Below are 22,604 nucleotides of genomic sequence, written 5' to 3'. Positions count from 1 at the left end.
GAATCTTTAAAAGTCACGAATGATTATGAGAATAGTGATTCTTTCTATATGAATGCTGAAAAAGATCTTATTTTGAAATATTTTCACTTTGGAAATAATGTAGCAGCAAATCTTATTAGTAATGCTGATTTTAAAGATGGTGCTCCTGAATCCTTTTTCTCTCCATGCTTTGAAAGTTTCAGATTTTGAAGTGATGACAACCATCTCATTTCAGAAGTTCCTTGTGAAAAACTTGATAACATGATGACGGAATTTCAATATTTCACCTTTGACGTAATGGATGAGAGATAATAGTCATCCTTCCTTGAAGAGTTTTGTTTGTAAAAAAATTCAGAATGACGTGCAGCTTGAAAGTGAACTTTCCACACGTGGAAAATAAAGATGAATCATCATGTTTAAACATTTGTTGTCAGCCCACAGCGAGGCCTGATATGTTTAAGGATAGACTCTATCTTGATGACAAGGTGAAAGTATGTGTAGAAAAGTTTTCTTCTCATGCTAAAAATCAGATTGAAGAAAGAGCTGTTGAAGTTATCACTCAGCCTGCAGATAGCTCAGCTGAAACATGGAGAGGCACATTCCTTGATCAAGAAAAAGAAATCATAAGCGAGTTCTTATTGTCTCTTCAGCCGGAAGACCTCTCTCAAGTTGGCCCATTTGATGATAGTCTAATTCTTCATAGAGACGAGGTAAAGATGCTTTTGGATGAAACTCCTCGTGCTGATTTTCTTCTTGAGGAAACGAGGTATGAAGCTGACTTCCAACCTAGTGATAACTCGGCTGGTATGTTGAAGGATGTTTTTCTCAATGAGGAAGAAGAAATTATAGACACATTCCTATCATCACTCAAGCCAGAGCATTTCTTTAATGATGACTCAGGTATTCATTTAAATCACATTGAGAATGAAGCATTCATTGATAATTTTTCTTTCCATTCTTCTATGCGTGGCTTGGTTGATTTGGATTATGGGAGTAATGCTGAAACATGTGATGACACTTTGGAAAAGGAAAAAGATGGAATGTATGGCATGTTTGATGAAAGTTTGGTTCTTGAAAGAGATGAAGAAAATAGATACTCAATGGTTGATCCCATGTTGGATGAGGCATCTCTATGGCTGCAAGTTGACCATGACATTAAGGACCATGTGCAAGAATTGAATCTTGATGACAACATTTTCGGGTATTGTGCATCATCTCTTGGTGAAGTTGCTGCGTTTTTTTTTTCAACTTGAAACGGAGTCTGATCCTATGGATGTGAAAGATCAATTCTCGAATGAAGAAAAGTGTTATAATGAGTTATGGCTGTTCGGAAAATAGTGTTGGATCAGCATATGCATGTGTGCTTTAAATTTGAGTTTCAGCATTGACGAAGTCGCCATTAAGCAATGGTATGGAGCTGCTCTATTAAGACATGATTTGCTGATGCGGAAAGGTTCCTACTTCTCCCAGTCGGTAAATGGATTCACATGATTCCTTTCTTACTACTGGTTTTGTGGTAGGTTTTGCTTCCTACCTATGTATATATTTTGTAAATAAGTCTTTGTGGTGCATAGTTTAGCTTTTCTTGTTTTAGCTCACTGCTGCTTTGTGTTTAGTTTAGGTGTTTTTGGTTAGTTAGTTTTGCCCTGCTCCCGTCCACCCTCTCTACAAGTAGCTCCCGGTTTTCTATTCTTGGGGATTCTATTTGCCCAATGAATAAGGCACTTGTCTTTTGCCAGAGATTGCTAGAGTTTTATATTCTGTATCAAAATAAGTCCCATAGTTAGAGCCCTTGTTGGTACCCAATATGGACACAGTATTTAAAATTTTTAATTTATGCTTTCGAACCTCTTTGAACCATTGTAGTTCGAAGTGGTTTAGTGGTTCAAATGGTCCATCTTGCAAGATCGGTACAAGTGATGTTCAAATCTATGGTCCAAATGCAAATTTTGAGGTATAAGTTCACCAGTTTAGATTCTAAAGTACAATTTGCTGAGTTCATGTTTAGTGGTTTGATAATATGGTCTTGGAACCAATCATTCTAATAAATTCCACTTTTAGAGACACCATACTTGAATTGTTCAGATTTGAAGGGTTCCCAACTTGAAATTTTAATAGGGAATCTACAAAGGAGGTGTGTGATATTCTTGATGGAATACACTTCAAGTATCTAGGAGATTTCTCAAACTCAGTAGGCATGTAGAGATACTTTGCAAACCTTTATGAGTCATCAATGCATAAAGCATAAAACTGAAGTCTCAAAGCATTAACAAAAGAAATATCAAGATAATCATGACACAGGTCTATTTGAAAAGGCAAAGGAATGATAATCTTCCAATTGACACTCTACATGATCACCCCGATTTGGCATGCAAGCTTCATATATAAGAATGTGGACATTGAGTCAAGAAACACAATAAAAAGGCATCGGGCATCTGAAGGATGCGAAATCGAACACACACCAAATGTTTTCATTTTCCATAACCCGTGCATATTAGACAGAGTATGTTTGATAAAAGGCCCGTATGCATAGGTAGGAGAGTGATGTGATGAGCATGGGTCTTCCATTTCACTTGTCTCGTTCCATATCAGAATACTCACCTCTCATTGATTGCAAATCAAATGTTCAGCAAGGTTCTTAAGCTCTAATGATCAATGGCTGGGAATTTTACTTCAACAAATTGGATTTTCTGACAGTCATATAGACCCTCAAACAGTGACCTGTAACTTTTGACTTAGACATTATTTTCAAAATCGCTTCGGTGAGAATGTGGAAAACTAGGATTCTGACAACATATCCAAAATTCAGCAAGATCTAACGGTGGGATAATTAGTTATGCATCCTGTACTGAGACTTATTTTTGCTCTCAAAGTTATTTTAAATCCGCCCAACATCAAGAATATTTTTATATTGGAATAATGTAGTAATGTGCCACTTGTCCAACTCTCATTTAATGTGTCAAATTATTCTTATAAAACGTTTACATCAATGTTTTATAAGGTTATCAAAATATCAATGAGAGAACATAAGAAGAGCAAAGGGGGTAGTCAAATAAGAGTTACGTGATTCCAAGAATTAGTTATGCAAACTGAAAATACACATCAACTGGCTATTTATGAAGGTATTTTCAAACGACTGGTGGTTCCACTTTTTCTTCCCGAGACTGCAAACTGTGTGCTACAGCAGGAGGGGAAAGAGTTTTTCCAGATTTATTCCAGTTCTTCCAAGGAAGAGAGGGCAGAGCTTGTGTTTTTTGAACTGTGTGTTAGAGAAAGGAATAAATTTTGATTTGTTTTACGTAATGCAAGGGAAGAGTTTTAGTGTTCTTTAGATAGTGACTTTTACTGTAAATGTGTCAGAGGAGCTTTGTTGTTTTTTATACTTTAGAGAAGGGAGACTGGAGGATAATTGCATCAAAACTTTGATTTTGGGGTAGTTTCTTTCCACTGATCACGATCTTTGTATTGTTTTCCATTTTCTCTAAAATTCATTCTAATGTCATTGTTTTTTGATTATGCGATCATTTCAAGATATCTTTAAAAGCTTTGATTCTTCATTTTCTCAAAAGGATGGAAGATATATTCTTTATTTTCATTTGTTATGTAATGCAGCATCTAGGCAAATAGACTTTGTGTTATTTGTTGTTCTTTTCTCTTAAGTCACTTAGTTTCCGCATCTATTTCGTGTTTACGAGTAGATGTTTGTAAAACCTTTTGTGCTTTCTGGTTAAAAAAATCCATATTTAAATTCATCATAAATCATGTATGGGGCGCTGTACCTGATAAAATTCAGAGGAAGGTTATCAATCCAATGATAACCTATCCAACTGTTAGTGCTGATTACATCTTCCTATCTGGGCATTTAGAGTTAATTTGTATTTATTTTTTCGGAGGAAAATTTGTTCACTAACAGATGGAGAACATGCCTATAAACTACCGTGGCCAAGGATTTCTTATGGGCTCAACGACCTGATCACCACTGCTCAACTTGACAATAGGTTTCATTGCAGGGGTGAGCATCAGCTATTAAATATTTTTCATTTAGTTTATTCATGACTGATTTCTCTTCTGTTTTCTTGCAGATTTATTCCACCTCTTCACCATACATGACTACACAGCATGTGATTCCCAGGTGTATTGAAAGATTATGAGCACTCTGTCCTATCGCACCTCTTCACTATTACATGGCTTCATTGCCGGTGATTCCCAGGTGTTTTGTGAAAGTTATGAGCATTTTGCTCTCGTTATCTTTTATCATGAATTGTGACAAATAAAAACTTGTTCTTGAGATTAGCAACATTCATACAAAGCCTTATTACATTTAGAGACTCTTCTTAAGAGATACTATTCAACTTCTTTTATGATGATATTGGATACAATGAAAGTAAGAAGAAAGTTCATCACAAAAGATAGGGATTATTCATCAAATTAATCAATGTGATCAGAGATAATGAAAAGAAGTTTCTATGCCTAGCTGACTATTGTAGAAATTGCATTTAAAAATAGTGAAATGGTGACTCATAACTTGTTAAGAACTTAGTTTTATTGGTAGAACTTGCAAATAGGATCACTTTCCCCTAGTTGCCTAAGATTTCTCTTTCAATGCATAAATCTCTGCTTCTTGGTCAGGTACTTGCACAGCAAGGAAATGGAATCTTGGATAAGCTTATAAATTGACTGCATCTGTAATTTTGTAGAAGCAAACAGTGTTAAATGTGTTGGGTGTTATGGAGACAAGGGATATTCCGGAAAACAACTAGCAGAAAGGAATCGAGATTATTGCAGAGGTTATTATTGAATGGTCATATCACAACAAGGTAGTTGGGTTAATATAAAGGACGTCCAACCAAACTTGGCTTCAGTTTAAATGAAAGAGACGCGCCTTCTTGGCTTCCATCGGTTAAAGAGTATATGTTAATTCGAATTTTCAAGTGTTTAAATCGATTGAAAAAGAGAGGGAAGAAAAAAATAAAATGTTGGAAGAAAGAGTTGGAAAGATTATAATTTCAACTATTATTATAATATATAGTTACATACGTTCATGTCAATATATCAATGGGGTGACATCATTATATTAAGTTATTATAATATAATGGTGCCATTTCATTTTTATATTTATATGTATGTATATAAATATTTATTATAATAATATGATGAAAGATGAATTAAAATCCCTTGAGGTATATTTTATATTTTAAATTAGATTATTTTATGTTTTCTTAGATTATTTTCTTAATAGCTCATGCGGGTCCCACAAATGTACCCTGTGTTCAAGTGGTTGCGTCCTTTCCAAAGAAGTTTACGGTCATACCTGCCGATCCTAATGACTACACTAAGCGAGCATCTTATTCCGATGATTCCGTTAAGCAATGCTTCCCTCCTCTTCTCTTCTCCTGCAATCACCCATGAAAACACTTTCGCCATAAATAACAATTCTATAATAATTTCATATAAGCATTTTAAAAGATCTTAAATTATTAATAATAATTTGAAATCAAGCAATTTCTAATCATCTAATAACAGTTAATGGTTAACTACCATCTTCATTAATTGTTAATTCAACGTAAATAAATAACTACCTATTTCACATGATCATGAAAGAATAATCTGTCAAATCCAACAGTTATGAACAAGTTTAAAATTAGGTCAAAATTTTACATACCCTACCCCTTAAATTTTTCATCGTCCTCGATGAATATTGCAACAAAAACCTTAAACAATACTTAATCAGTTAGATTTAAGAAAAGAAAGGAAATGTTGAGATTCCAGCCCCAGAGAAAAGATGAGGGTATTTTTGGAGAATTTCGTGATAATCCTCACAAAGTGGCATTATCCTCTACGTACTGATCCCACTAGAGCTTTTATTGTGTCAGCTCCCAATTTTGTAAGCGTAGCTTATGCACCTCGAGTATTTTGAGTGGTTCTATTTCTACCACCCCTTGTACTCGCACCTGTAATAGTTCACAATCAATTATATGATCATGATGGGTAATGTATTTCTTAAGGTATGACACATGGAAGATGTTGTTCGTGTAAATAAGTATTTAATATTTACACCTTACTTAAGTTTACTTAGGTTAATGCATTTTCATATTAGTTGTCATGTAGACACTTAGGAGTTTGCATATTCATATGTGTTGTCATGTAGACAACACAGTAGTTTGCACTCCAATTGAGCACATGTTGCCTACTACATCTCTTTATGAGATGCACCTTTACATTCTTATCCTCTTATTGATGCATATACATTCATACACAATAGAGGATAATCCACTCTTGGTGGAACAATGCTTAGTGGATATGCTTATCTCTTTGCATGACTCCTAGTCATCTTGATTGCCTTTATATAGAAGGCACTTCTATAATATATTTATCCAATTATTTGATATTTAATTATCTAATCAATCCATTCTGATTTGATATCTTGTCTCTCTTGTGTTATCTCCTGAGCTTCTAGATCTTGGCATTTCATTCTTACATGGTATCAGTGCTATACCAAATTCTTACATGGTATCAGAGCTATACCAAATTCTTACATGGTACTAGAGCTATACCAATTTGATACAACAGTTGGAGGAGGTCACTTTCTTTTTAGAGGAGACACTTGGGTCTTTGATACATGTTTTACATTCATCCTTAGTTGAGTCTGATTTGTCTTTTTCAACAGAGTGGCATAGTACGCATGATTTGGAGGAGGCAGCTTTCAATATTGACACGGAGGTACTTGAGCAGGTTCCAAAGATTTCATACATTTTGAGGTTTCTTCCTATAGATGGGAGAGGCTTCATTGATACACCTTTGGTTATGTTTCTTCCTAAGGGGAGGAATGTTGTTCTACACTAATGGAGGAGTTTCTACATTGAGCTTTGTACATCTACCACAAGTGTAATTCTACATTGAGGGGAGGTTACTTGGTCTATCTTCCTCTTCTTCTCTCTTATGGAGGGGATCTTTTTCTCACATGAGGTCTTCTTCTCTCTCATTTTCTTTTATTGTACTTATCTCTCTTTTTGAAGGAGGGTTTTTCCCATTTGGTTTTCCCTTTTTCTCTGTTTTATGAGAGATTGCATTGTATATGTTTTGCACTTGCATTTTGTACATGGGTACCTAACATGGCCTAGTAGTCGAGACCTGTCTTGCATTATTATCTAGGTTTTGTGAGCTTAAGTATATTTCCCTAAGTTGCACTTAAGGTGGTTTGTTGGTGTATAAGTATTTACTATTTACACTTAAGTTTAATTAGGTTAATGCATTTTCATATTAATTGTCATATAGACACTTAGCAGTTTGCATATTCATATGTGTTGTCATGTAGAGAACACAGTAGTTTGCACTCCAATTGAGCACATATTGTCTACTACATCTCTTTATGAGATACACCTTTACATTCTTATCCTCTCATTGGTGCACGTACATTCATGCACAATGGAGGATAATCCACTCCTGGTGGACATGTGCTTAGTTGGTATGCTTATATCTTTGCATGACTCCTAGTCATCTTGATTGCCTTTATATAGAAGGCACTTCTTGTTACATCCCAAATTTTGCCCTAAGTTTTAAAATTGTTCATAACCATTGGTTTAACGAATTATTTCTTTTCATGACCATGTGAAAGCAAGTTAGTTAATTAGATACGTTGTATCAATTTATTTGTTCCCTGACCATGTGAAACGAGTTAGTTAATTATATACGTTGTACCAACTGATAACGAATTATTTCGTTCATGATTATGTGAAGTGAGTTAGTTATTATAGACGATGAAAATAATCAAGCAACCTATAACTGTCATTAGATTGACAATTGTTTGATTTGAAATTAACGATCGCTATATTTTTTGAATTAATTTCTTGGCGAGAATGTTTTGCTTGGGTGATTGCAGGAAGAAGACTGAAGAGAGGGGAAGCATTGCTAAACAGGATCATCGGAATGGGATGGTTGATTGATCCAGTCATTAGGATCGACAAGTATGACCTAAGACTACCTTGGAAAGGATACGAAGACTTGACCACAAGATTGCATTATGGGACCACATGAGCTATTAGGAAAACAATATAATATTTAAAAAAAAAAATTTAAATAATCTAAATTAAAAATATAAAATTCATACCTTTGAAGATTTATTATTGGAATTTATTATTTAATCATTATTATAAACCCTTAAATACGAACACATGTATATAAAAATGAAGTGACAACAATAAATTATAATTTAATACTCTAATGATGTCATTTCACCAATATATACACATGAACATATAAAAGAGCGCATAATAAAAAATAAAAAAATTAAAACTTTTCAACTCCTTATTCTTTTTCCCTCTTATTTCTTTCTTTTATATTCAAATTTGTGATGCATTTGAATGGCCTTCTTGATAATCAAAGGTAGCCGAAGAGCCAAGGTCGACCAATTAATAGAATATCATGGATCGTATTTGACACAACTTCTCTTCATACTGCATTACCTCAAACCTTACATCTGCCTGAAGCTTAGCAAGCTGAGTTAGTCTCAGCTCGACATCGGAATTCATATCTTATAATTTCAAATTGAATCCATTATTTTTCTTCTTCATCCGTCAACAAGTTCAGAGCAAAGGAAGTTGTGGAAGTTCATTTAATCTGGCCATGGGAGGAAGAAATACCTTGCTACGGGTCACATGAGTCATGCTAAGTTCATTTCGTTGCTTTCTTGCTCTGTCTCATTTTCTTCTATACTCAATGTTTTACCAAGCCTGTGCTCGGTTTTGCTCATCTATCCTTGTTGGTGTTAATACTGTTGTCGGATCATAATATTGGATTGAATGCAATAAGACATAGCTTCCTTAGTCGAAACTTTACAAGAAACCGATATCATGTCACTTGCTTACTACCAATAATCACGAGATTGTCTTAGTTATAGGGGGAACAAAAAGCTATAATAAAATCCATGAGTCAATGATCCTGTCCGTAATATTACATTTCTTTTCATACATTTTGTAGAAGTGTAAATAATGTCATAGTGTTCAAACACTAAGGAATTCACCAACAGAGACACCATTAAAGGTGAAGAGGTGTAAATAAGATGGAATGGATATAATCTCTCAAGCACCTAGGATTCACCAACAAGAAGCCATGAATGGTGAAGAGGTGAAGATAACCTGCAGAGTCAAGAATGATATTAGTTAACTAAGTAATAAAAATACATAATAGCTCATGCATGTCCTGATAATGAAATATGTTGTTAAGTCGAGTGGTGGAGATCGGGTTTACAAACACCAATTGAATTGCTTGGCCAAGGTAGTTATAGGCATATGTGCCAATCATGAGATCTTTTTGTTTGTCCATAAGCTTCAGTTATTTAGGAATAACTGATGGGGCACTCAAACCACCGAGTAGCTCGAATGGATTGACTTAAGAACATCCCAAGCCCAATCTCGAGGTAGGGAGGGTCGTTCTATTAAGATAGGATGTGTGGGGATAAGTATGGTCCGCGGTTGGGAGGTTAAGCCTATGTCAGTGCTTCTCCTCTCACCAATGCCGAGGCTTGAACAACATGACAAAGGGATTTCTCCATTATTTCGATATGTTTTCTCTTGCACCTTAACCTTTAGATTCATTGTAGAATAAATAGACAGTTGTTACTTTATTTTCAGCTATACATGTTATCAGTTAGATTGAAGATATTAGTTGATAAAGAAGATAGTTGTTACTTTACTTTCAGCTGAACATGTTATCAGCTAGAATGATTAAAATGTTAACAATGTATTCATTTATTTATTTCATATCAACAGTTGAATATAATTGGCAAATGGAATAGGAAGCAGTTACTTCTTTCTAGTTATAATAGTTAATGAAAGTCTTTTTCATGTGGAATGGAATTAGTTATTAGTTAATTAGGTGTTTAAATTGGTGAGAAAAATTCATATGTCACATATGGTATCAGAGAGCTGGGTTCGACATTGAACCTAGGGCACCCTACCTTCTTGAAATCTGAAAGATTTTGGAATAGCTATATAGGATGCAAGTACGTAAAACACCCCGCAAGAAGACTCGACACCCCATCTTTCCCTATCTCATTAGAAACATGACTAAATATGACCACCTGTTGTTTTATACCCAAAGACAACGAAACTCTGAATCAAGCAATTCAACGGATGAAGAAAGAAAGAGTCAAGTGGACTTTTGCTAGCAAAGCAACATATAGAAACAAGCTGATTCAAAGCTGGAATGCTCGACAGAGCAATCCTCTTTTACAATTTCATAGATCTTGGATGGTGCGGGATATGTACCAATCTGAATCAAAATTAAGTGCTGCAAAGCAAGATTGAATGATATGTTGATGTAAACATCCTCAATAGAGGAAATTTTATGAATAAGGTTGCTCTAAGTGAAGCAACAAAATAATAAGTTAAATTAAGTTATTTGAAAATCATGTGTTTGTAAGACATTTTTTTTTTGTTTTGTAAAATTTTTTTTTCTTCATTTTCCACATAATTGACACAACTGTAAAATAAGGGGTGGGAACCATAACATAACAATGAACAACAACGAGAACATTGTAAATCAAGACATAATCTGTGAGAACACCCAATCGTCAAATGATTTGCTACTTCAGATCTTGCAAGAAGCACAACTAAAGTTAGAAAACATGGAAAAAAGAATGAGTGAAATGGCAGCCCAGATAGGGCAAAACCGTGAGGAAACTTAAACCTCACCACCTCCTAGAGCGGAGATAGAAGTCTCTGAACATAAAAAAACTTCCACTCCCAAACAATCAGAGAAACAAAAGAAGGAAGAGATAGTGGCTGATTTATCAGTAGACATTAAGAAAATAAAACCACCTAAGTTTTCCGGTTTTGAGTCCGGGGAGGAAGCAGAAGCTTTGTCAATTGAGATGGAACAATATTTTGAGATCAGGAATTTCTTTGAAACCTCAAAAGCAGTTTGGGGAATATATCATTTTAACGGAGAAGCTACAACTTGGTGGGGAAACACCAAGGTTGAACAAAACATTAGAACCATTGAGATCACCTGGAAAAAATTTGTGAACATATTTCAAAACCATTGGCTATCGCAAACCTTTTATGATTAGAAGGTTTTAGACTTCCAAAACCTAAAACAAGGAGACATGTCAGTACATAAGTACTAGGAGAAGTTCACTCAATTGCTGAAATATGTTCCACCATATCAGCAGGATACCAATTTGAAGGTGAGGAAATTCATCTTGGGTTTGAACAATAGGATAGGAGGAGCTATTGATGTTCTCGCTCCCCGAACCATGGAAGAATCCCTAGAGAAGGTTGTTTGGCAAAAACACAAGATCGGGAAGGATGACTCCATCCGAGATGACAAGAGAAAGGCAACTTGAAATTCAGAGGGTACTAATTTTGGGCCCTAGAAAAAGCAATATAAGGACTACAAATATAACAAATCAGAGTTAAAGGGTGATGGAGTTAAGGATGTTAAAAACAATTATATTACGAGTAAAAGCAATAAAAATAATGAAAAGAAGGGACCACTAGGAGGATGTTTTAACTGCGGAGGGGATCACTATGCAAACTGGTGCCCTAGTAAACCCAACGTCAGCCAACCACAGCGACCACCTTTACCATAGCGGCAGCAAGTCTTTCAACAGAGGATCCGCACAACCCTAGATAATAGACAGGGAAAACAACAGATAGGCCCCATTGAAACTCTGGGTAAGATCTACGGAAACCTTGTGTCCATTTTAATTGATATTGGACCATCTGAATGTTTTATATCACCTAGACTATTAAGTAGGTTTCTGAAAAGATCTAGTTTTATGGCACAACCATGGACAGTCGAATATGTGAACCAGTCAAGAGCCAAGGTAGAGCAGTGCCTGTTCGAAGCTCAGGTTGACTTCTTGAATTTTTCAACGGAACTGAATTTATATGTGGCACCTCTTGGGTCATACGACATTATCATATGAATCAATTGGCTCGGTGAAAATAAGGCCAAAGTAGACTGTCTTGCTAAAACGGTAAGTTGTGTGGATGATCGCGGTAGACCCACAAGCATTTCAGGGATTAAGCATGAAATTAGATCAAAACAAATTTTTGCAATGCAACTTAAAAGATATGGAAGGAAGGGTTGTTAGATTTTTGCAATTAGGATTGAAGACACAAGGGAACCTAAAACCACCAGTTATGGAGATGACTACATTTGTGAAAATGGGGAAATTTGAGAAAAGTTAAAAGAGTCCTTTGAGGAAAAATACCCTTATTTGAAGAATTATCAAGATGTGTTTTCTGAAGAACTTCCTAGACTACCCACTTCCCGAGCATTTGATTTCACCATAGACTTGATACTAGGAGCAGAACTTGTATCTCGGGCACTATAGGATGACAACTACAGAATTAATGGAACTATAGATCCAACTTTAGGATATGTTAGATAAGAAGTTCATCCGGCCTAGTGTCTCACCATGGGGAGCCCTAGTGCTGTTTGTGAGGAAAAAAGGATGGAACCATGAGATTATGCATAGATTACAGGCTACTTAATAAAGTCACTGTCAAAAACCGATACCCATTGCTGAGGATAGATGATCTTTTTGATCAAATGAAGGGTGCGACAGTATTTTCAAAAATTGACTTGAGGTCAGGATACCATCAGCTTTGAATAAAGGATGAGGATATACATAAAACTGCATTCAAAACTAGGTATGGACATTATGAGTTTATAGTCTTGCCATTCAGGTTAACCAATGCCCCAACAACTTTCATGAATTTAATGAAGAACATAGTTCAAGATTGTCTGGATGAGTTTGTGATGGTCTTTATAGATGACATCTTAATATATTCTAAGAATGAGGAAGAACATCAAGGGCATTTAGAAATAGTTCTGCAAAGACTAAGAGAACACAAACTATATGAGAAATTATCTAAGTGCGCCTTATACCAAAAGGAAATTTAGTATCTAGGGAACATTATATCAACTCAGGGTATAGCAGTGGATCCGTCAAAGATAAAAGCAATTAAGGAATGGCCCATACTTAGGAATGTATCTGAAGTTAGGAGTTTTATGGGCTTAGCAAGATTCTATTGTAAGTTTGATAGAGTTTTCTCAAGGATAGCCTACCCGATCACCTCACTCTAGAGAAAGGGAAAGAAATTTGTCTGGTCAGAAAAGTGTCAAATAGCATTTGAGTTTTTGAAAAAAATAATTGACTACAACACCTATTCTAAGAGTACCTGACCCACAAAAGTAGTTCGTGGTAATAATTGATGCATCCGAAGAAGGATTAGGAGTGTTAATGCAGGATGAACAGGTCATTGCTTATGAATCTAGGAAACTGAAAAACTATGAATAGAACTATGCACCCCATGATCTAGAGTTAGCAGCTATTGTGCATGCCTTACAAATGTGGAGACATTACCTTATCAGAAAACCTTTTGAACTTAAAACCGACCATCATGGTTTGAAGTATATTTTCACCCAACTGAATCTCAATGCCAGATAGAGGAGGTGGTTGGAGTTCTTAGTAGATTATGAGTTCGATATAAGTTACATTAAAGGCAAGGAAAACAAGGTGGCAGATGTCTTAAGCCAGAGAAGATACATCTTGGCAATAACTTCTGTAAACTTCAGATTAAGAGATCAGATTTTACGACACTTGGAGCATGATAAATTTTATGTAGAAATCTGTCTATCCCTTATTAGGGATCCACAAGATCCCAAGTACTTAGAATTGAGCTCAGAAGAGGATGGATTATTAAGATATCATCGTAGGATTTATGTACCCAACGACTTTGAACACGAAAGACTCATTTTAGGTGAATTTCATTTGGCCCCATATTCAGGACATCCGAGACTAACAAAAATGTTATTTGATATAAAACCTCTATATTTTTGAAAAGGGATGAAAAGGGAGATAACCGAGTTTGTCGCTAGTTGCTTGGAATGCCAGAGAGTAAAAGAAGAACATTGATATCTAGTAGGTTTGTTACACCCTAATGAGGTACCCGAATGGAAATGGTAGGTAATATCCATGGATTTCGTATAGGGATTACACATGACATGAAATCGACACAACACTATCTTGGTCATGGTTGACATATTGACAAAGGTTGCTCATTTCATACCAAGAAATTTAACTGATGGAGCTCCCGAGATTGCCCATAAGTTCATGAAAGAGATTTTCAAGTTGCGTGGAATTTTGGAGAAAATTATTTTAGATAGGGATGCTAGGATAACTTCCAGATTCTAGCAAACATTATTTACAGCCTTGGGTACTAAGCTAAACATTAGCTCAACGTTTCATCTAGAGATAGATGGTCAAACATAATGGTAAATCAAGTATTAGAATATCTCCTAAGAGTATATTGTATGGATCAATAGTACTAATGGGAAATATACTTACCCTTGGTAGAATTTGCATATAACAACTCCTATCAGTCCACCATTAGAATGGCTCCCTTTGAAGCCTTGTATGGTCGTAGATGCAAAACTCTAGTGAGCTGGAATCGGTTGGAAGATAGAATCATTGTTGGACCTGAAATGCTTCAAGAGATGGAAGAGCAAGTAATCCAGATTCCTCAAAGATTAAAGGAAGCTAATGACAGACATAAAAGTTATGCTGATGGCAAAAGAATACTAGAGAATTCTCAGTAGGGGACAAAGTATTACTAAGAGTAAAACCTCAGAAAAGTACTATCAAGGTTGGCAAAAATGCTAAGTTAGCCCCAAGATATGTGGGACCCTTTGAAGTTCTGGAAGTTGTGAACCCAGTAGCTTACAAGATTGCTTTACCACCAGCCCTTGTTAGGATGCATGACGTCTTCCATGTGTCATATCTTAAAAAGTATATCACCCACCATAAACATGTGATTGATTGGAAATTATTGCAGGTGCGAGAACTAGGGGTGGTAGAGGTAAGACCACTCAGAATACTCGAGGTACGTAAGCTACGCTTGTGAAATCGGGAAGTGACTTAGTGCAAGGTCCAATGGGACCAGTATATTGAGGATAATTCCACTTGGGAGGATTATCATGACATTTTTCAAAGATATCCCTATCTTTTCTCTGAAAATTGAAAATTGTATATTTTTTTTTCTTCCTGTATAAACTAAGTATTACTTAAGTTTTCTATTATGTTCATTAAGGGCGATGAAAAATCTAAGGGGGTGGGTATGTTACATCCCAAATTTTTCCCTAAGTTTTAAAATTGTTCATAATCATTAATTTAACGAATTATTTCTTTTCATGACCATGTGAAAGTGAGTTAGTTAATTATATACGGTGCATCAATTTATTTCTTTCCTGACCATGTGAAACGAGTTAATTATATACGTTGTACCACCTGATAATGAATTATTTTGTTTATGATCATGTGAAATGAGTTAGTTATTATAGACGTTGATGAAAATAATCAAGCAACCTATAATTGTCATTAAACGATTGACAATTGTTTGATTTGAAATTAACGATTAATATATTTTTTGAATTAATGTCTTGGCGAGAATGTTTTGCTTGGGTGATTGCAAGAAGACTGAAGAGAGGGGAAGCATTGCTAAATGGGATCATCAGAATTGGATGGTCGATTGGTCCAGTCATTAAGATCGACAAGTATGACCTAAGACTACCTTGGAAAGGATACGAATACTTTACCTCAAGATTGCATTTGGGACCGCATGAGCTATTAGGAAAACAATATAATATTAAAACACAACTTAAATAATCTAAATTAAAAATATAAAATTCATACCTTTGAAGATTTATTATTTGAATTTATTATTTAATCATTATTATAAACCCTTAAATACGAACACATGTATATAAAAATGAAGTGACAACAATAAATTATAATTTAATAATCTAATGATGTCATTTGACCAATATATACACATGAACATATAAAAGAGCGCATAATAATAATAAAATAAAAATAAAAACTTTTCAGATCCTTATTCTTTTTCCCTCTTATTTCTTTCTTTCTTTCTTTTATATTCGAATTTGTGATGCATTCGAATGGCCTTCTTGATAACCGAAGGTAGCCAAAGAGCCAAGGCTGGCCAATTAATAGAATATCATGGATTGTATTTGACACAACTTCTATTCATACTACATTACCTCTACCCTTACATCTGCCTGAAGCTTAGCAAGCCGAGTTAGTTTCAGCTCGACATTAGAATTCATATCTTACCATTTCGAATTGAATCCACTATTTTTCTTCTTCATTTGTCAACAAGTTCAAAGCAAAGGAAGCCGTGGAAGTTCATTTATTGTGGCCGTGAGAGGAAGAAATACCTTGCTACAGGTCACGTGAGTCATGCTAAGTTCATTCCGTTGCTTGCCTACTCTGTCTCTTTTTCTTTATACTCAGTGTTACACCAAGTCTATGCTCAGTTTTGTTCATCTATCCTTGTTGTCGGATCAAAATACTGTTGTCAGATCAAAATACTGGACTGAACGTAATAAGACATAGCTTCCTTAGCTGAAACTTTACAAGAAACTGATATCATGTCACCTGCTTACTACAAAATAATCATGAGACTGTCTTAGTTATATGGGGGACGAAAATCTATAATAAAATCCACGAGTCAATGATCCTTTCCATAATATTACATTTCTTTTCATACATTTTGTAGAAGTGTAAATGATGTCATAATGTTCAAACACCGAAGAATTCACCGACAAAGACGCCATTAAAGGTGTAAATAAGATGGAATGGATATAATCTCTCAAGCACCTAGGGTTCACCGACAAGAAGCCATGAATGGTGAAGAGGTGAAGATAGCCTACAGTGTCAAGAATGAAATCATTTAAGTAATAAAAATACATAATAGCTCATGCATGTCCTGATAATGAAATATGTTGTCAAGTTGAGTGGTGGAGATCAGGTTTACGAACCCAAATTGAAGTCCTTGGCCAAGGTAGTTATAGGCATATGTGCCAATCATGAGATCTTTTTGTTTGTCCATAAGCTTCAGTTATCTAGGAATAACTGATGGGGCACTCAAATCGTCGGGTAACTTGGATGGCTGGACTTAAGAACATCCCAACTCTGATTCCGAGGTAGGGAGGTCCGTTCGATTAAGTTAGGATGTGTAAGGATAAGTATTGTCTGTGATTGGGAGGTTAAGCCTATGTCAATGCTTCTTCTCTCACCAATGCCGAGGCTTGAACAACATGATAAAGGAATTTCTCCATTATTTCTGTATGTTTTCTCTTCCTCCTTGACCTTTAGATTCATAGTAGAATAAATAGATAGTTGTTACTTTATTTTCAGCTATACATGTTATCAGTTAGATTGAAGATATTAGTTGATAAAGAAGATAGTTGTTACTTTACTTTCATCTGAACATGTTATCAACTAGAATGATTAAAATGTTAACAACGTATTCATTTATTTATTTCATATCAATAGTTGAATATAATTGGCAAGTGGAATAGGAAGCAGTTACTTCTTTCTAGTTATAATAGTTAATGGAAGTTTTTTTCATGTGAAATGGAATCAATTATTAGTTAATTAGGTGATTAAATTGGTGAGGAAAATTCGTTTGTTACACTTCTATAATGTTTTATCCAATTATTTGATATCCAATTATCTATTTAATGCATTCTCCTTTGATCATAACTCGTCTCTCTTGTGCTATTTCTTGAGCTTCTAGATCTTGGCATTTCATTCTTGTCTTAGGTAAGTTCTTATATGGTATCAGAGCTATACCAAATTGTTATAGACGTCATGCATTCTGGCAAGGGCTGGTGGGAAAACAATTCTGTAAGCTACTAGGTTCGCAACTTCCAATATTTCAAAGGGTCCCACATACCTTGGGGCTAACTTGGTATTGTTACCAAACTTGATAATACTCTTTTGAGGTTTTACCCTTAATAGTACTTTTTCTCCCACTGAGAATTCTCTAAGTGTTCTTTTTGCATCTGCATAGCTTTTCTATCTGTCATTAGCTACCTTCATCTTTGATGAATCTGGATTATCTGTTCTTCCATTTCCTTAAGCGTTTCAAGTTCAACAATAATTCTGTCTTCCAAGTCTTTCCAACTCACAGGAGCTCTACATTTGTGGCCATATAGAGCCTCAAAGGGAGTCATTTTAATGGTGGATTGATAGGAATTGTCATACGCAGATTCCACCAATGGTAAATATGTTTCCCACCGGTATTGCCGATCCATATAATATACTCTCAAAAGATCTAATACCTAGTTTACTCTTTCTGTTTGATCATCTGTCTCAGGATGATAAGTTGAACTGATGTTTAGTTTAGTACCCAATGCTGAAAATAACATTTGCCAAAATCTGAAAGTTATCCTAGCATCCTTGTCTGAAATAATTTTCTCCGGGATTCCATGCAATCTGAAAATTTCTTTAATGCATTTATGAGCAATTTCTGGTGCTCCATCAGTTAAATTTCCTAGTATAAAATGAGCAACTTTTGTCAATCTATCAACTACTACTAGAATGGTATTGTGTCGATTTCATGTCATAGGTAATCTTTGCACAAAATCCATGGAAATTATCTATCATTTCCATTGTGGTACTTCGTTAGGGTGCAAAAGGTCTGCTAGATATCGATGTTTTGCCTTTACTTTTTGGCATTCTAAACATCCTGCCACAAATTTTGTTATCTCCGTTTTCATTCATTTCCAAAAATATAAAGGTTTTATATTAGACAACATTTTAGTTAACCCAGGGTGTCCTGGATATGGAGCTGAATGTAGTTCTTCCAGAATCATTCTTCGAAGTTTAGAGTTGTTGGGTACGTAAATCCTGTTATTATATCTTAACAATCCATCCTCCCCTTGACTAAATTCTGAATACTTAGAATCTTGTGTGTCCCTGATAAGAGTTAGGCTGATTTCTGCATAAAACTCATCATGTTCTAGATGTTGTAAAATTTGGTCCTTTAATCTGAAGTTTATAGTAGCCATTGCAGAAATTTGTTTTCTCTTAATTAGGGCATCTGCCACTTTGTTTTCCTTGCCTTTAATATAACTTATGTCGAGTTCATAGTGTGCTAAAAATTTCAGCCATCTTCTTTGTCTAGCATTTAGATTTGGTTGAGTGAAGATATATTTTAAGCCATGATGGTCGGATCCTAGTTCAAAAGGTTTCCCAATCAAATAATGTCTCCACATTTGAAGAGCATGTACAATAGCTACTAATACCAGATCATGAGGTGCGTAATCTTGCTCATAATTTTTCATTTTCCTAGATTCATATGCAATTACCTGTTCATCTTGCAGTAGCACACCTCCTAAACCTTCTCCTAATGCATCTGTTATAACTATGAATTGCTTTAGTGTATCAGGTACTTTTAGCATGGGTGCTGTAGTTAGCTTTCCCTTCAAGTATTCAAAGGCTGATTGACATTTTTATGTCCCGACAAATTTCTTTCCTTCTCTCTGAAGTGATGTAATCAGATAAGCTATCTTAGAGAAGTTCCTAAATTTTTTTATATAAAACGCCGCTAATCCATAAAACTTCTAACTTCTATCATGGTTTTAGGTATAGGCCATTCCTTAAATGCTTTAATTTTTGACGGATCTACGACTATGCTCTGAACTGATATAATGTGCCCCAAATACTGAATTTCCTTTTGATAGAAAGCACATTTAGACAATTTTCCATATAATTTATATTCCCTTAACCTTTGCAAAACTTTTTCCAAATGTTTTTAATGTTTTTCCTCGTTTTTAAAATAGATTATAATACCATCTATAATGACCGGCACAAACTTATACAGACAATTTTGAAATATGCTATTTATTAAGTTCATCAAAGTTGTTGGGGCATCGGTTAGCCTGAATGACAACACTATAAATTCGTAATGTCCATACCTAGTTTTGAATTCAATTTTGTGAATATCTTTGTCTTTAATACAAAACTTGTGATATCTTGACCTCAAATCAAATTTTGGAAACATTGTTGCGCCCTTCATTTGATCAAAAACATCATCTATTCTAGGAAGTGGATACCAGTTCTTGATGGTAATCTTATTGAACATTCTGTAATTTATGCATAATCTCATGGTTTAGTCCTTCCTAACAAACAATATTGAGGCTCCCCATGGTGAAACACTGGGCCGGATCAGTTTCTTGTCTAACATGTCCTGCAGTTGTATTTCCAACTCCATTAATTTTGTGGTAGTCATTCAATGTGGTGCCTGAGAAAAGGGTTTTACTCCTAGTAACAAATCTATGGTAAAATTGAAGGCTCAGGAAGGTGGTAGACTGGGGAGTTCTTCAGGAAAGACATCTTGATAATTCTTTAGATAGGGATATTTTTCTTCGAAAGAGTCCTTTAACTTTTCTTTGATTTCCCCATCTTCAAAAATGTAGTCATCTCCATATGTGGTGATTTTAGGTTCTCTCATGTCCTCAACTCTAACTGCAAAGATCTCATAGCCTTTTCTTCCATATTTCTTAAGTTGCATGGTAGATATCTATTTTGATTTAATTTCACGTTTAATCCCTATAATGCTTGTAGGCCTACCTTGATCATCCTGACAATTTACAGTTTTGGCAAGACAATTCACCTTGGCCTTATGTTCACTGAGCCAATTAATGCTTATGATAATGTCATAAGACCCAAGATTTGCTACATACAAATTCAATTCCGTTGAGAAATTTGGAAAATCAACCTGAGCCTCAAACAAAAACTGCTCTACCTTAGTCCTTGACTGGTTTGCATATTCAACTGTCTATGGTTTTTCCATAAAACTAGATCTCTTTGAAAATCTACTCAATAATCTAGGCGATATAAAACATTTAGAAGCTCCAGTATCAATTAAAATGGAGATAGGGTTCCCGTAGATCTTGCCTAGAGTTTCAATCGGGCCTCTTTGCTGTTATGCTTGTCTATTGTCTAGGCCTGCATGGATCCTTTGTTGATAAACTTGTTGTTGATGTGGAAGAGGTGGTCGTTGCAGCTGATTGGTGTTGGTTTTGATGGGGCATTTATTAACATAATGATCTCCTCCACAATTGAAGCATTGTGAAGGTGGCCCCTTCTTTTCATTACTCTTATTATTGTTACTTGTACTAAAATTACTTCTAACATCCTTGACTCCGTTTCCTTTTGATTCTGGATTGCTGTACTTGAAATCCTTAAACTATCTTTTATGAGATCCAGAATCAGCACCCTCCGTATTCCAGTTTGTTTTCCTTTTATTATCCCGGATGGAGTCATCCTTTTTGATTTTGTATTCTTGTCGAACAACCTTTTCTAGAGCTTCCTCCATAGTTTGAGGAGTGAGAATGTCAACTGCTCCTATTCTGTTATTCAGACCCATAATGAATTTCCTCACCTTTAGATTTTTATGTTGCTGATATGGTGGTACATACTTCAAATGTCAGGTAAATTTTTCTCAGTACTTATGCACAATCATATCTCCTTGCTTCAAGTGTTGGAAGTCTAGAAGTTTTTGGTCATAAAAGGTTTGGGGCAGCCAGCAATTTCTTAAAATGGTTGCAAACTTTTCTCAAGTAATCTCAGTGGTTTTAATGTTTTGCTCAACTTTGGTGTTTCCTCACCAGGTTGCAGCTTCTCCAGTAAAGTTGTATATGTCCCAAACCGCTTTTGAGGTTTCTAAAAAGTTCCTAATTTCAAAATACTGTTCCATTTCAGTTAGCCAAATCTTTGCATCCTCTCCGGACTCAAAACAGGCAAATTTGGGTGGTTTAATTTTCGTAATATCTGCTGACAAAGCAGTCACTGTTTCTTCTTTCTTTTGTTTTTCAATTTGAATGGGTGAAGAGGTTCTCTTGTTATATTCGGAGGCTTCCGTCTCTGTTCTAAGAGGAGGCGATGATTGTGTTTCCTCATGGTTATGCCCCATCTGAGATGCCATCTCATTCATTCTCTTTTCCATGTTATCCAACTTCAGTTGCGTTTCTTGCAAAATCTGAAGTAATAATTTAGTGGATGATTGAGTGTTTCCATGGACCATGTCATGATCTGCAACGTTCTCGTTGCTGTTCATTTTGTTTGTTTACTGTTTTAACCTAATAAGAATTTACAAAATTTGTGTTAATTTATTGAATCTATATATATTTTTAAATGTACCTACAAAAAAAGAGTTTTGCATATGTATGAAACACATAAATTAACCCAATTTATATAATTAACTTAATACTTTTCTACTACATTCATGGCAGCCTTATTTACAAAAAATTCCTTTATTGAGGATGTTTACATCATAAAATCTAATCTTGCTTTTCAGCATTCAGTTTTGACTCGGATTTGTACATATCTCGCACCATCCAAGATCTGTGGAAATGCAGAAGAGAGTTGCTTTGACGAGCGTTCCAGTTTTTAATTAATTTGTTCCTATATACCGCTTTACTAGCAGGAGTCCACTTGACTCTTTCTTTCTTCATTCGTTGCAATGCCTAGTTTAGAGTTTTGTTATCTTGGGGCATGGAGCAGCAAGTATAGTCAAATTTAGGCATGTTTTTAATTAAATAGGGAAAGATGGGATGTCAAGCCTTCTTGTGGGGTGTTTTACATATTTGCATCTTGTACAATCATTCTAAGAATTTCAGGTTTACATCGAAGGTAGTGTTCCCCAAGTTCAGTGTTGAACCCAACGCTCTGATATCATATGTAACAAACAGTTTTTCATAGCGAAAACAAAGACGGTTTTAACAAAGAATTTCCAAGTTCATAA

At 35.2% G+C, this 22,604-nt stretch overlaps 1 protein-coding gene and 1 long non-coding RNA gene across 7 annotated transcripts in view; one reads left to right on the top strand and one right to left on the bottom strand.

Moving 5' to 3' along the window:
• Positions 1-22,604, bottom strand: part of LOC149539226 (uncharacterized) — a 68,918-nt gene that overhangs the window by 20,370 nt on the left and 25,944 nt on the right. For 2 of the 4 annotated variants that reach the window (XR_016356198.1, XR_016356199.1), the window contains exon 4: positions 5,291-5,372. The exons of the other annotated variants lie outside the window; for them this stretch is intronic. This is a non-coding gene — a long non-coding RNA (uncharacterized LOC149539226). The remainder of the gene's footprint in view (positions 1-5,290; positions 5,373-22,604) is intronic. 4 annotated transcript variants of the gene reach the window in all.
• LOC149539227 (uncharacterized) overlaps positions 1-22,604 on the top strand; it is a 137,966-nt gene that overhangs the window by 90,361 nt on the left and 25,001 nt on the right. The window lies entirely within an intron of this gene.

Source organism: Cupressus sempervirens, chromosome 9 (assembly GCF_028749045.1).
Source record: "Cupressus sempervirens isolate cs-2001-9-10 chromosome 9, ASM2874904v1, whole genome shotgun sequence".
Taxonomy (NCBI): domain Eukaryota; kingdom Viridiplantae; phylum Streptophyta; class Pinopsida; order Cupressales; family Cupressaceae; genus Cupressus; species Cupressus sempervirens.
This window is presented reverse-complemented; position numbering and strand designations above follow the sequence as displayed.